Genomic DNA, 14,725 nt, shown 5'->3' with positions numbered 1-14,725 from the left:
AGTATGAGCCAGCAGTGTGCCCAGATGGCCAAGAAAGCCAGTTGCATCCTGGACTGTATTAGAAATACTGTGTCCAACAGAGGTAGGAGGTGATTGTCCCCCTGTACTCAGTACACTTCAAGTATGGTGTCTGGTTTTGGGCATTTCAAAACGAGGTATCAAGGTGTTGGAGCGAGCACAGAAGAGGGCAACGAAAGTGCTGAAGGGCTTGGAGAATAAATGTTATGAAGAGAAACTGAAGGAGCTGGGGCTGTTTAGTTTAAGAGGAAGCTGAGGGGACACCTCATAGCTCTCTACAACTACCTGACATTGTAGAGATGTTGATTCTGGTCTATTCTGGCAGGTAATTCGAGATGGAACAAGAGGGTGTGTCCCCAAGCTCTGACTGGGTAAGTTCGGACTGAGTATTGGGAACATTTTGTTTTGCAGAAAGAATGGTCAGACATTGGAATGGGCTACCCATGGAGGTGGTTGAGTCACCATCCCTGGATGCATTTAAAGGTCATTCAGCTATATTATTTAGGGGCGTACTTTGTAGAACAGAATCAACTCTTCTTACTTTTTCAATTGTGAAAGTTTGAAAATAAAAAGGGCTTGAAACCTTCATTATCTGTGCATTTGTGTTATGAAAGCACCAAAGTTTTAAGGCCTAAAATGCTTGTTTGTTTTCTCTTCTTACACTGATGTAAATTACAAGAGAATTGAGTGAAGGGCATTACTTTATTCTGATGCTAATGGTCAGTCTGACTTTGTGTTTCTCCCCTGTCAGAATATTTAACTATGATTTAAGCCTGATATACTTTTGTCTCCATTGAATATCATTAGGAGATTCCCACAGTAATATCACAAAAATACATTGATATATAGTGTTACAGAATACTTAAATGATCCCATTAAGTCACTTTGGACAACATTTTTTCCTTTATAAATCATCCAAGAACCTCTGATAAAGAGCAGGTTGTCTAAACAAACATTTCTAGGAAGCAGTAAGTAAATGAATTTTTTTTCATTAAGTAGCCCAGAACATAGAAAAAAAATGTTGAAGTGAAAAACTATCATTCATGTTATTTAAAACAGAGTTAGTGAGCTGGAAGACTCTTGGTCTGCATAATGTTATAGTGCAGTCTGAAAATGGCCAGGACTTAGTGTTTAAATATCTAATTAGCAGCCTTAAATATATAATGTTCTGATGCCCCAAAGAGTCCAGATAATAACAACACTTGCATTAGATCTTTTCCATAATCTGTCTTGGTACTGGTTCTGAATTACTGTCCAGAGCATGTGGGAAGTGCTTTTGTCTGATGGTTAGTACTCTTTCTGAATCTGTTTTTTTCTCTTTTTCCTTTTCCCCTTCTTCTTACAAAGCTTGGAGGGTATCCAGACAAAATGAATTGGACATTTCTTTGTATCCAGTTCCCATGGCAGCTGCTCTCCAAAAGACCTTTTGTTCCAAAGCCTCTAACTTTGCTGTAAGTTATGTCAATTTTTCATTACACCCTATGTTTAGAAATAAATGTAGGCTCACCTTATTGTTAGTCAATTTAGCTCTGATTTTCAAACAATTCAGTTAACATCTGAATGCTTTTTCATACATGAATCCCTGCATTTTATAAGCAGTTTCAGTCCAATTAATACAGTCTCAATAAGAAGGAGGAAGTGTCAGGAACTCTGAAATCTTGAGGCTGCAGTACCTTTTTCCTAGAATCACTAGAAATAAATTTCTAACTTTGACAGAGGCCTGAAGCATTTGACCATCCATGAAAAAGTTGTTGAATCTGCATCTTCTTCAGATAAGGTAAAAAAAATAAAGAGGCTTAGATGTGGGATTAGTCTGAACTATGACTGAAAGGTACCCTTTAAATCCTTTTTTGATTTTCCCCTCAGAGAACTACACAGCATATGCTCCTACAAAGACCCAGCAGAGAGGTTTTCAAGGAAGGAACTAAAAGCAGCACTCTCTAAAAAGGGTGCACAGTGATTTATGGGACAGGATTTACTTTGGTCAGTTTGTTGAAGTTTTCAAGTGTTGTTTAGGTTTGGGTTTTTTTTTTCATTGTTGGGTTTTTTTGTGTTTGGTTTGTTTTTTTGTTGGTTTTTTTTTTACTATTGGCTTACATCTCCTGTTTCTCAGACCTGGAGTGTAATCATTTCCCAGCCACACAGATTATCATTCAAATGTATGACTAGCTCAAGATAAATAGTACAATTAAGATTCTCACATTGGAAATCTTTGTTGGAAAATTACTAGATACTGGAGTGGTGTCTTGCTGAAAAAGTAATAAAGATGTTTTTTAAGTGGTCATAATGCCTAGTATTCTATAACTGTCAGATACAGTAAAATCTTTAATAGAACTCACTCTTAAAGGACATTGATTTTAAAAAATTACTTTTTGCACCACTTCACAGAATAAAGGTTTAGCTTTTCTTTTTTTCCTCTTTGATAGATTTTCTGTTCATGGAGTTTCTATTTCTGTGCAAAATTTTCTAATGTAGTAGTTTGAGAACTGCAGGAAATTTGCAGCAGCAAACAGAACTATTGAGTCATGCAGATAGCTCTGGTTAGGTTTCTGAATGTTATGTAAATCTATACCTTGTGAACCTAAAGCTTGCAGCAGCTATGGTTCAGTATCACATATGTTATGGGTACAGCAGAGAGTAGATATTAGATATTGAAAACTGCACACTATAATCCTTAGACAATCTTTCCTGACACATTTTGTTCTGGTGGCAGCAGTGACATTCATTGGTTTCACTATGAGAAGAGGTGTCAAAGGAGTTTGGGGCATATGCTAGATTTAGCCTCTTACCTACCAAACAGAAATGGAAAATGTTTATAAAATATTTGAACCCTGTTTCTAGGCAGCTGGAGAAGATACCAAACACAAAGGTTAAAACCAGTAAGGTAAAGATATATGTAAAAGATAGAAAACACTGAGAAGGTTGAAGTGAAAATAATCCTATCTTTACATAGCATAGAATAGAATCAACCAGGTTGGAAGAGACCTCTAAGACCAGCCAGTCCAACCTAGCACCCAGCCCTAGCCAGTCAACTAGCCCATGGCACTAAGTGCCTCATCCAGGCTTTTCTTCAACACCTCCAGGGACGGTGACTCCACCACCTCCCTGGGCAGCCCATTCCAATGCCAATCACTCTCTCTGGCAACAACTTCCTCCTAACATCCAGCCTAGACCTCCCCTGGCACAACTTGAGACAGTGTCCTCTTGTTCTATTGCTGGTTGCCTGAGAGAAGAGACCAACCAACATAAAAAGGTGGAAAGAAATTATGTAGTCAAAGAGCATCCTGCATTCCAGTTATATAAAATTATAAAAGACTGGTCACACCTTAGTGGATTTCCCACTATTTGACTTGTCTGGGAAAATTGTAATTTTGAAAATGAGACAAGAATAGGTAAAAAAGAATGCTGGATCTTTAGGGCAGAATGAAAGAACCTGGGTAAGCACCTCCCTCAGTTTTGTTATGAACAAAGGCAAGAGCATGAAGTGTTTTTTTGGACTCCTTGACTGAAAAGAATACCTTCATTACTAATAAACACAAGTCAAAGGTTCTCTTTCTCAAAATGATTTCTGCACAGTAAAATAACATAAATGTGATACACTGTGAGCAGCAGAAGCAACCAAGCTCAGTTTCCTGCTGATTTATGTATTGCATGCAAGTTCCTGGGTTGAATTGCCTCTATGAAATTTTCAGGATCTCACACTACAGCTTTTTTCCTAATATAGCTTATCTGCTTTACCAAAATAAGACTTTCTGGTTCACAGAAACAAGGTCTTCAGTTTCAGTGTGTTTAAGATTGGACAGAGGCTCTGAAAGCTAATAAGGGGGTTCACACATGTAGCGAGGCTGGTAAGCCTGATTTCCTTAGGAAACTAAGTTAAGGATGAGCTCCTTGCAAATTGTGCTAGACACTGAAGAACATCCTAAATAGAAAGAAAAAAAATCCAAAAACAAAATAAAGAAAGAAAATTTTTAAAAAAATCTCACTATCCCAATTTTATTCATAAATGTATAACCAGGAACTTTAGTAGAACTTTACCAAACTTTTCTTAAACATTACTGATTTTGACAAACTTGTTAAAGAGGAGATTGAAACTGGACTACTGCTAAGCTACAGCAGAAGAGGAAGCTTCAGTCCAAGCTCTAATATTTCACACGAATGACATCAGAACCTAGCTCTGCATTTTTACTTTAAAAAATACATTTCTGAACCTAGTTTCAGAGGAAGAGGAAACACTTTCCTTTTACAGATGATAGATATAAAACTTTTCCTTCTTAGACAACAAAAATCAGTATGCATGCATGAAGATTGTTGTTAAATCATAGTGGTTAGACACAGAAATCTAATTTTACGTAAACGGAAATTCAGTCAAGCATTTTTAAATTGTCATGGATGGGGAATGTCAGAACAGAATGGATCAGAGAAGACTTGGAATACAACTGATATTAAGTAGAAAGAAGATGAGCCAGCAGTGTGCCCAGGTGTCCAAGAGAGCCAATGGCATCCTGGCCTGTATCAGGAGCAGTGTGGCCAGCAGGACGAGGGAGGTTATTCTTCCCCTGTACTCAACACTGGTCAGGCCACACCTTGAGTACTGTGTCCAGTTCTGGGCCCCTCAATTCAAGAGAGATGTTGAGGTGCTGGAACATGTCCAGAGAAGGGAGATGAAGCTGGTGAGGGGCCTGGAACACAAACCCTATGAAGAGAGGCTGAGGGAGCCGGGGTGTGCAACCTGGAGAAGAGGAGGCTCAGGGGAGACCTCATTACTGTCTACAACTACCTGAAGGGAGACTGTGGCCAGGTGGGGGTTGGTCTCTTCTGTCAGACAACCAGCAACAGAACAAGGGGACACAGTCTCAAGTTGTGCCAGGGGAGGTCTAGGCTGGATGTTAGGAGGAAGTTGTTGCCAGAGAGAGTGATTGGCATTGGAATGGGCTGCCCAGGGAGGTGGTGGAGTCACCGTCCCTGGAGATGTTAAAGAAAAGCCTGGATGAGGCACTTAGTGCCATGGTCTAGTTGACTGGCTAGGGCTGGGGGATAGGTTGGACTGGATGATCTTGGAGGTTTCTTCAACCTGGTTGATTCTATTCTATGATTTATTCTTTTTCATTGATATTGAATGGTGAGGCTGACAATAAGTGAATATATAACAGAAAAATAAGTTTTTCAATTCATAGAAATAATAGGCAAACAAGGAACTTGTTCATTTGTAAGAGAAAAAAAAATAGCATGAGGCAAATATTGCATAAATTTTCCATGGGTATTTGCAAACCCCCAATTACGCCTCCTAAGAAATAGCAACAAATCAACTATACAACTTTGTATTCAGCCTTTTAGAGCTGTGAGTTATTATGCATCTCTGTTCTGAATTCATGCTTTTACAAGATTACATGTACTGCAGTTATTTTTGCTCAGCACAGTAGGAGCTCTACAGTTTAATTCATAAACCAGTAATGTTGACCATGCACAGAGGGTCTAATGAAAACCTTCTCAACTATTGTTTGCCAATAGCAGTAACTCCAATCTTGCTAAACTCTTTGAGAAAGCTTTTTTCCTTCTGCAGTAGAACTTCACATACTAATATTTCTGAGCATCAGACAATCCAGTGAGAAAAAGCAGGAGCAGAGTAGGAACTAGATCAAAATGGGTCACCGATGGGAAATGGAGCAGTAAAAAACTGGGGAGGTGATCTTACTTTCAGCAATGTTTCTGGATGCTGGTATTAAAGAAGAAATAAAGACACTGCAGAAGTGTAATATATTTCATACAGATTTAGTTTTAAAATATTACTACAAATGGTCTTTTCTCAGCGTTCAATCACAAATTCCTGAACAGTTGGAATCTCAAATGGAAGATTTACCTTAGTTTTGGATCTTTTTTTGTCACTTCATACACATTTCTGCCAGATTTTTGTGGTGAAAAATACCTCAATTTTCAAATTAAGCATGCTGTATTACAGCAACAGGAAGGTGGCCTGATTTTTTTCTCATTTCAAATATTCTATTATTAATGAGAAATCCAGCCTAATTATATTTCCATATGCTTTAAAATTAAAATTGACAGACCTCTGCAGAACTTGGAGATATTTTCCAGGTCAGGTATTAACACTAGCGTGCACTTTGTTTATTTTTTCTGGCAAGTGGCCTCTTCTTTTTAGACTCCAAAGTGATGTTAATTTAATAATAGAGGATAAGGTTCAATGCTGCAAAAGCTTTCCTGTCCCATCAGGGCTTATACACACTTCTGAACCTGCTCATTCCACTATCTTAAAACCCAGAAATCCCTTTGGTTACAAAGAAAAATGATTTCTGGATTCTCTGATAAAAGAACACAGGGATTAATCTCTTGCATCATTTGTATTTGAAAGCTTTGTAATTGGCATTCAGCAAAAATCTGAGCTTAGAATGCTTTGGGCTTTATTTTTTGTTCTTTGTTTTGGTTATGTAGAGTTTCTGGATTTCTACTTTTTTATTTGAAAAAAAAATTAAACAAAACCAAAATATTTATTTCTAGTTCTCTGCTACTTTTAAGCTTTATTATCTCAGATGTTCATGTTTTATTTTATAGAATGAGCACACCTGAAGAGTAACAAACAAATGAAACTTACATCTAAACTAAATTGAAAAGCAGTAAATAAGTCAAATGGTTGACCCAAAGTTAAATAATTAAATTCATTAGGACAATTTTAAATGCTTGACTTTCCTGATGAATACGTCTTAATAATTTGTTAATTCAAATGCTTCAGAAGAGCTTCAGTGAAAAAGTGCCTTTGTTTCAGTGAAGTGCAATGAAGATACCATCACATAATTGTTCAGTAAAAGGAAGTAAAAACAAATGTAGCATTTCTAATGCCAACTGTTAAAATTGCTCATCTGAATATGCTTCAACTTTACCAACTACCTCAGTATAAGAAAATAAAAACCATACACTCTATCAGGCACATTCCCAAATGCTGTGGTAATCACTTCCAAACATTTCGAGCTTTCAGTTCAATCTGAAAACACAGGGGCAACTACTTGTATCACCCAGGAATATGCACCCTGTACCATTACTTCTATCTAGCTCAGACATTTGAAGCTGCATATTCTGATTCATATATGTGAAGATTTGAGCAACATACAGGGACTTTATTGTGGACATAAGTCTTCTGAAGAAGTAAATAATTTTTTTTCTCACACACAACACTAGAAAAATAATAGGAAATTAGGAATTGTAATCAATTTTGCTAGCAATACACTGAACAAAAATGTTTTACAGGTCTTCCTACATTATAGAATCGTAAAATCATCAAATTGCTTCAGTTGGAAAACACCTTTAGGATCACTGAGTTCAGCCACCACATAACTCTACCATGTCTGGTGCTAAACCATGCCCCTTGGCACCATGTCTCTGCATCTTTTAAACACCTCCAGGGATAAGTATTCAACCACCTCCCTGGGAAGCCTGTCCTAGTGTTTGAGAACCCTCTCAGTGAAGAAGTTTCTTCACTGAAATCGTGGCACTTGGCATATTTCTCCATGATACAGATTCAGCTCCTAAACGTAACATTTTCAGATGGGAAGTCTTCTCTACTTCAAAACTTGGGTGTTTTTTTCCCCTTAAACTTAGAAGGTTTACAGTTCTGGTACCTGATATAACAGCTGACTCATTTTTCTCCAAGTCATGCCTCTTGCACCTAACACAGTTCCATTGTGTCATGGAATCTTCTGGTCTGGAAGACAAAGTTTAGGCAAAGCATTTCCAAAGTAAGATTAAAACAGGAAATCTGAAGATACTATCAATTAGAATGAAATAATGAATAATGTGAAATGAAATATTTCCTCCTGAAATTCAGTGTCACAGCTCTGATCAGCTTGAAATGCATCTGCTTTTTCAATATATAATATAACTTTGTTATTACAATCTCTGAGGCTGTAGACATTTTATCTGAAGTCAGGAGCATCTCAGACAGCAGAAAGTCAATTCTAAATAATAAGAGATTAAGTCAACAGTTATTGTGATAAAATATGTGTAGAAGGTAATATTATAGTTTCTACTTAGTCCTGCTTATGTTCCATTGAGTCACATACTCTAAACTGGCTTCTAACTCATTGTAGAAATACAAAAATATTAACTTTAAAGATCCTTTTTTAAGAAAAAGGAAGCAAAACACCATAAAAAATAGTAATTTAATTTCCCTAATATTTCTGGAAGGAACAATATAGATCTTCATTAAATAACCTTTTTTTAAAATTCTATGATACAGTAAAAAAGTTATTGGTACTTATTTAGGGGAAGATCTTTTGGAATATTTAATCCATATTATTTTACCCATAGAATTACATGTTCACTGAAATGAAATATGAGATAAATTTGAGAAGTATTAACAACCTGGGACAGATTTATTTTGTTTCAGTTCCAAGTTAATTCCCTTCTGTGACTTAAGGAAGTTAAATACTGTTTGCATGTGTAGCATCTCCAACAGAAATAAGCAGATGCTAAGCCTTTTCATGTTCTTTCAAAACATATTATGTACACTTTCCATGCACTTTGTGATTGGAATCTCAAAGCCATTCAAAGAAAGCAACTGATCTTGGCAACCTCCCTGTCAGCTCAATAAGCATTATCCTCACTTAACAGCTAAGACAACAGAAGTTGTAGCATCATGAAATGCTCTCAACTCAGAAAATTTAAGTGCATTTCAGAAGCCTCTGTAAGAATCATGTGAAAGATTTTGTATTTCAGTATAGATTCAGAAGTAACTTTAGGCAAGCCAAAATATTTGTAACCCATTAAAGCCTGGGAAACTAATGTCTAGTTTTGACACAGAAATTCATAGGTTAGAATATATGTTGTGCATGGATGTCTTGGTTTAATCTGTATCTAGGACAAAACCTGGTTTATGAAATACTAATGTTATATGGAGAATGGCTCCAGATACTTCCATACTGAATTCAAGACATTTTTGACAAACACAATCTCTGCCATAATTTCTGAAATCTGAATCTGTCATGGGTTAAGTTGAACCTGCTGATATTCATACCATGCTGCCATCATGTCAGCTTCAAAATGAAATTGCTGGCTGGAATAAGGTACTATGGGACTTGAAGTTTAGATTGTAAAATGAGAGGCATCTTGTTCTGGTTGCTGCTTTTGGCTTTGCAATTTTGGGTGTTGGTTCTTTTGTAAAAGTTCTTGTAAAAGAAATTCTCAACTGAAGATTGAACTTACAATTTTTATTATATTGGAAGTAGAGCAGGTCTCATTGTAGAGAAATCAGAGTTTGTTTTTATAACTTACCTGGTGTTGGTCTGTCTCCATTGCAGCAGGGGGAAACAGGCAGGTTAACCTATTCAGAGCACTTTAACATGTTACAGAACCAAAGGAATCAGAATATTAGCTGATATTTCGGCTACTGTGAGTCAGTGATTTAAAGGTAGTAATTCTAATAAAACCAAATTATCAGCTGGACTCATATACTCATGGTCAAAATTGTAATCCAGACATCAACACAAACAATAGAAGTGCTCATAGCTAAATGTTCAAATGCTTTTTAACCCTTAAAAAAAAAAACAAACACCAAAAAGCATTGTAGCAAACTATTTCCTAGCTCTTTTACCAATCACTGTACAGAGGAAGAGACAATCATGTACAGACTGGAGGATCTACCTGGTGGCAACACAAATATACAGGTGCAGCAAAATTTACCCACCAAAATCTGTATGAGAATAAGCAAGTTTATATTGTGAGCAGTTTACAAAATAGTGCATAACTGTTACTGCAGTTATGCTTTTAAACTCAGCAAATCTGCAGCAGAAGTTAGCAGGTATTATGCCCTACTAGTCAGCTTTCAGAATGGGATCCGCTTAAATTTCCTGATGCAGTCTGACTCCTCTAGCTTTTTTTTTATGATGTAACATTTGACAGCAAAAACCTTTTTATCAGTTTGTTTTAGTTTATTATACCCTTCTATGTCTTCTATAAGAACAGCAAATCAGAGCCCTCCTTCTACATGTAGTATTTCAGTGGGGCTTGTGGGAGAAACTACAGTCATCTTGCTGGTGAACACGGATAGAGCAAGATTTCTATCAGCAGCTCAGAACTAGCCAGTTGGACAGTCTGGGTTGTCAGTGAATATTTCCCTTTCCAAGTGATGGACTTGCCAAGGTATAGGTGAGTGACTAATTACGTCTGTTCTAGCACTGTTCCCTTTTAAAGGAAGAGTTCTTTAGGGGTACCCTTCTGTAATTGAAAATGAAGAAAAGTCCCCTGGCTTAAAGGTCAGGCTGCCCTAGCTGTGTTTGGAGGAATACCTCCTTGACCCTGTGGAGGGGGGCAGGCAGGCAGAGAAGCAGCCCGTGGAAAGATGCTGGCAGTGAGGACTGAAGAGGCTCTCTGTAGAGGTTCAGGAGGGAGCAGAAAGGGGCACAGGGGCAGGGGCCAACTGACAGCTGGACTACAGGGTGTGAGGAAAGGGAAGGAAGGAGATGCTGTCCTTAGCTGCTCTCTGGAGCCTCACTGCGCAAACCGACTTGTTTACACAAAGCTCAATCCCTGGGAAAGAGAAACTGCTGTAAACAGAAATGTGCCTGGAAGCCAGGGAGCACCTGGGGGCCTTCTTTCTCAACATTACAAGAGCTTCGCTTCATGCATTGCCACTATGAGAGAGTCCTCTTGTATTCCAAAACGCTGAACCAGAGCAAGTCTGAACTGTCGTTCCTAGAAGCTCCATTTCTCTGGCTGTTACTTTTGGGAATGGCTAGGAAAATACTTCAGCATCCACTGTTAAGTGTTAGCTGTGTCAACAGGGTCCACAGAAAAATATTTGTTCTTCCTCTGTGTCTTCAAATACAGTTTCTGAATTCTTTTAAATGATGTCTGTTTATTTCAAACTTTGCTATATGATAGGGTAGAGATTTAACTGAGTATAGAAGTTCTCTCTTCTCAAAGCTCCTGTTAAGTTACAAACAGAGCTCTCTCAAAAGAGTCTTAAATTTAGATATGAGCTAATCTCAAAATCTTATCTTCTGAGAAATAACAGATTTTCTCATCTGCATATTGTTCTTATGCAACATTGTTCCAATTCTTATTAGAGAATTAAGGGATAGCAATCAGGTCACCTGCCAGCAGGAAAAATACAAGCTGCAGATTTCTTTGGTAGCATTTTCACTTGGCACATTTAAAAATCTCTCACTTGAAAGAAAATATTCTTCATGAATTTGATAACTTTGGAATACAGAGTCATGGTCTGCTACTGTAACAAGCTCTGCTAATTTTCATACAGGGTTTTTTTTCCTTTCGAACTACTGGAAATGATGAAGTAGTTACTGGTAGTTTAAATGGATTTTCCAACATTGTTTAATTTGAAATTTTATGATATTTTTCACAACTCTGCCCATAGCCAGTATTAAATAGCAATTTTCCATCTGGGTAGAGTGACATGTCATCCAGATGGTTCTGGTGTTTACTCTAAGGCTCTCTAAACATCTGTCTTGCAGAGAAATTAAAGTATTCTGCTCTGAACAGAAATTGCTTCTGAATTTCCTCTACTATGAAAAACATTATTTTCAGATTAGCAGCAAGCAAGCCATCCATTACTTCTTTAGGAGAAGTTATGCCACAGACCTTGTGGGACAATAAAGCCTAATTGCAAGGATAAAAGCTTAAACTTTAAGCCTGTCTGTGTTGGATTGGCCTGCAAAGATAACATGCATGAGGAGTCTTGTTTGATATAAAGCATTTGCTCCTGTGTCATTCCTATCAACCCACAGCCAAATATCTAATTGCCCAACAGTTTATGTGACAGAGAACTGGAAGAGACTGCCCAGAGAGCTTGCGGAGCCTCCTTCACTGGAAACAATCAGAACTTGTTTGGATGTGATACTGCTCAACTTGCTCTTTAGCAAGAAGGTTGTATTAGATGATCTCCAGAAGTCTCTTCTAACCCATAACATTCTGTGATACTCAAGGTTTTGTGCTGCAGAGGTGAGCCATGTCTGCAGTGGTGCACAGCGAGAGCTGCTCACTCTCTTTGCACCCTCGTGTTAGAATCATGGAATTGTCAAGATTGGAAGGGACCTCAAGGATCATCTCATTCCAAGCCCCCTTACTGTGGTTTTTAAAGAGCTGGCAGAACAAGATTCTCTTAGATGAACTGGAGAGGAAATACAGGATTATGTTTGAAAAGAAAGGTACAGAAAAAATATGGGGAATGTACAGCAGTTCTGAGCAACCCCCTTAAATATTCTACATACCTGAAACGAAGTCTACAATCTCCAATGCTCTTTTTCTTCTCCTCTTCCAGTGCCTCTGCCTACCGCTAGGCCCAAAGAGGGCCTCTGCAGCTGTAACCAGAGCCACTCCCTACATATTTACCTAGATAATTAGCTCCCACCCGAGACAGCAGGCAGGAGGGAAGCAAAAGGAGCATGAGCTGGCCTCATCATGAGCTTATACAGAGGGACCAGAATTATGGGAATGAATAACAATTGTATGACTCCTCTAGTCTCTAGAGGATTGTTTTTAACCCTATAGTTCCCAACATACAACACCTGCCATGAGCAGGAACACTTTCCACTAGTTCAGGTAACCCAGAGCCCAAACCAGCCTGGCCTTAAATCTTCCAGGAAAGGGGCTTCCATCACCTCTTCGGGCAACCTGTTCCAGTGTCTCATCTTGGCTTTGTATCTGTCTTGATGGTGCTGTAGACTTGACCTTTCTTCACAACTAATGGCTCCAGGTCAGGACAGGTGCTGGAAGAGAGGTCTGTTGCTTGCATTGAAAGGTAGGTTTCATCATGGCAATGAGCCAGCATGGAGTCCAAACGGACTTAGCTTCAACAGAAAAAGCAGAAGAATGTTTAAAATACAAGCTTACACTTCATTATATGTAAGTATGTGAGGAAAGGAACCAGATTTCAGTCCCATTGCAGGTAAGGCTGGGATGCTGCAAATAAAAACATTATGGTTGTATCTGAAATACTTTGCCATGAAAACTTACAGCAACACAAAACTGGACATTAATTTGTGGTAGTCCGTTACTGAATCATGGAGCTGATTAGCATGGACAATGAGCACATTCTTTGTCCAATACTGCCTGCAATCTGTTAGTGGGATAGCTAGTTTTACAGAATTCTTGACAGTTATAAATGTACTGTTCTCAATACATTGAAAATCAGACCACATTTCTAAAATAATGCTCTTGCAATGCCCAACCCATCAGAAATAGAGGCATGTCTCAAAGACATTTCCAGTGAAACTGCAAAATGCAGCAATCCTAAGCAGGGCTCTGGATGTTGACTACTAGCTCAGTTACTCCCATGCTGTGTGACCCTGATGAAAGGTATTTCCTCCTCCTCCTTTTCCTTCTCCTTGTTCCCACTGTGAGCTCTTTAGGCACTGTCTCGTACTGAGTGTTTGCATAATACCTAACATATCAGGGCCCACTAGACACCACTGCAACACAATTTATAAATAATAATACACACTACCACTGAAGGGTTGTTTGCTAAGCATCATTTTCTAATGTTAGCCTCCTTCCCTTAATCATTATTTAACCAAGCTACACTTATGTTTATTCTCATTTAACAAATTGGTCTCTTTAGCCCCTTCATCCTTTTTATCTCTGAAGGAGGAAGTTAGAGACACTAATAGTAAAGTACCCCTGTACCTTCTGCAATTCTTACCAGTAGGAAAATTTTGAACTTATTCATAACCAATACATGAAACTAATCCTCAAAAATAAACTCAAACGTGCAAATGGGTTTGATTTGGAACACTTCTAGCTGTGCCTCAGGTTTCATTGTATCTCTGACTTGCACTTGTTATCACTTTTAAAGACCTGGAATAAAAGTTTACAGCCTTAGCTGAGCTCTCCCAGTGGCTCACCTGACCCTCCAGTGGTGTGCAAGCTTCAGGCAACAGTACAGTTAAATGTACTGGCTCTTGAGTGCATAGTTTACAGATTTGCATGCCTAAATATGCAAATAGATTCAGAGAAATATGCTTTATATGGGTCCTCTGTTCATATAAATATACATTAAAGGATGGGAGACAGTTGCTGGCATTTATGCCACGTAGGAAGGACTGTACCTCCTCTCTAGAGCCTTTCGAGACCCCTCTGGATGCATTCCTGAGAGACCTGCACTAGATTATGGTCCTGCTCTGGCAAAGAAGTTGGACTCAATGATCTCTGGAGGTCCCTTCCAACCCATAACATCCTGTGTACCTGAAACTACATACAACACCACTTTATAGTGAACAAAACTTTGAAAGATAATGCTGGTAAAGAGCTGAATTGGAAAAGCTTGCACAGCAACTGAAACCACATCTACGTAATTCCACTCATACATCTCTTTTTGCATATCACTGATAAGTCTTTTAACATCCAGGGCTAATAAATATAATACAGCTAACCCATACTTGAGAATTTTTCAGTCAGTAAAACTGTCCACAAGAGTTGCACTGCTTTAGCTACAGACAAATTTTGTAGCTAGTTCCTCACAAGGGTAAATCAGTTGGAGCTGGTGTTTCTGTCTGAGTTAATGCCTGTTGACATCCTGTGATCCTGTGTTTGTGAAGAATAAAACATATTATTTTTAAGTTAACTACTGGAAAGAGAGAAAAAAAGGCTGGTTTTGCTGTGAGAAGAATCATGTAAACCTGCCAGGGCAGCAAACAGACTGGTACTGCATAATGTACAAGAAGCTTAGGCAGAGATATCCAGAACA

This window comes from Pogoniulus pusillus, chromosome 14 (genome assembly GCF_015220805.1).
Source record: "Pogoniulus pusillus isolate bPogPus1 chromosome 14, bPogPus1.pri, whole genome shotgun sequence".
In the NCBI taxonomy this organism is placed as follows: domain Eukaryota; kingdom Metazoa; phylum Chordata; class Aves; order Piciformes; family Lybiidae; genus Pogoniulus; species Pogoniulus pusillus.
This window is presented reverse-complemented; position numbering follows the sequence as displayed.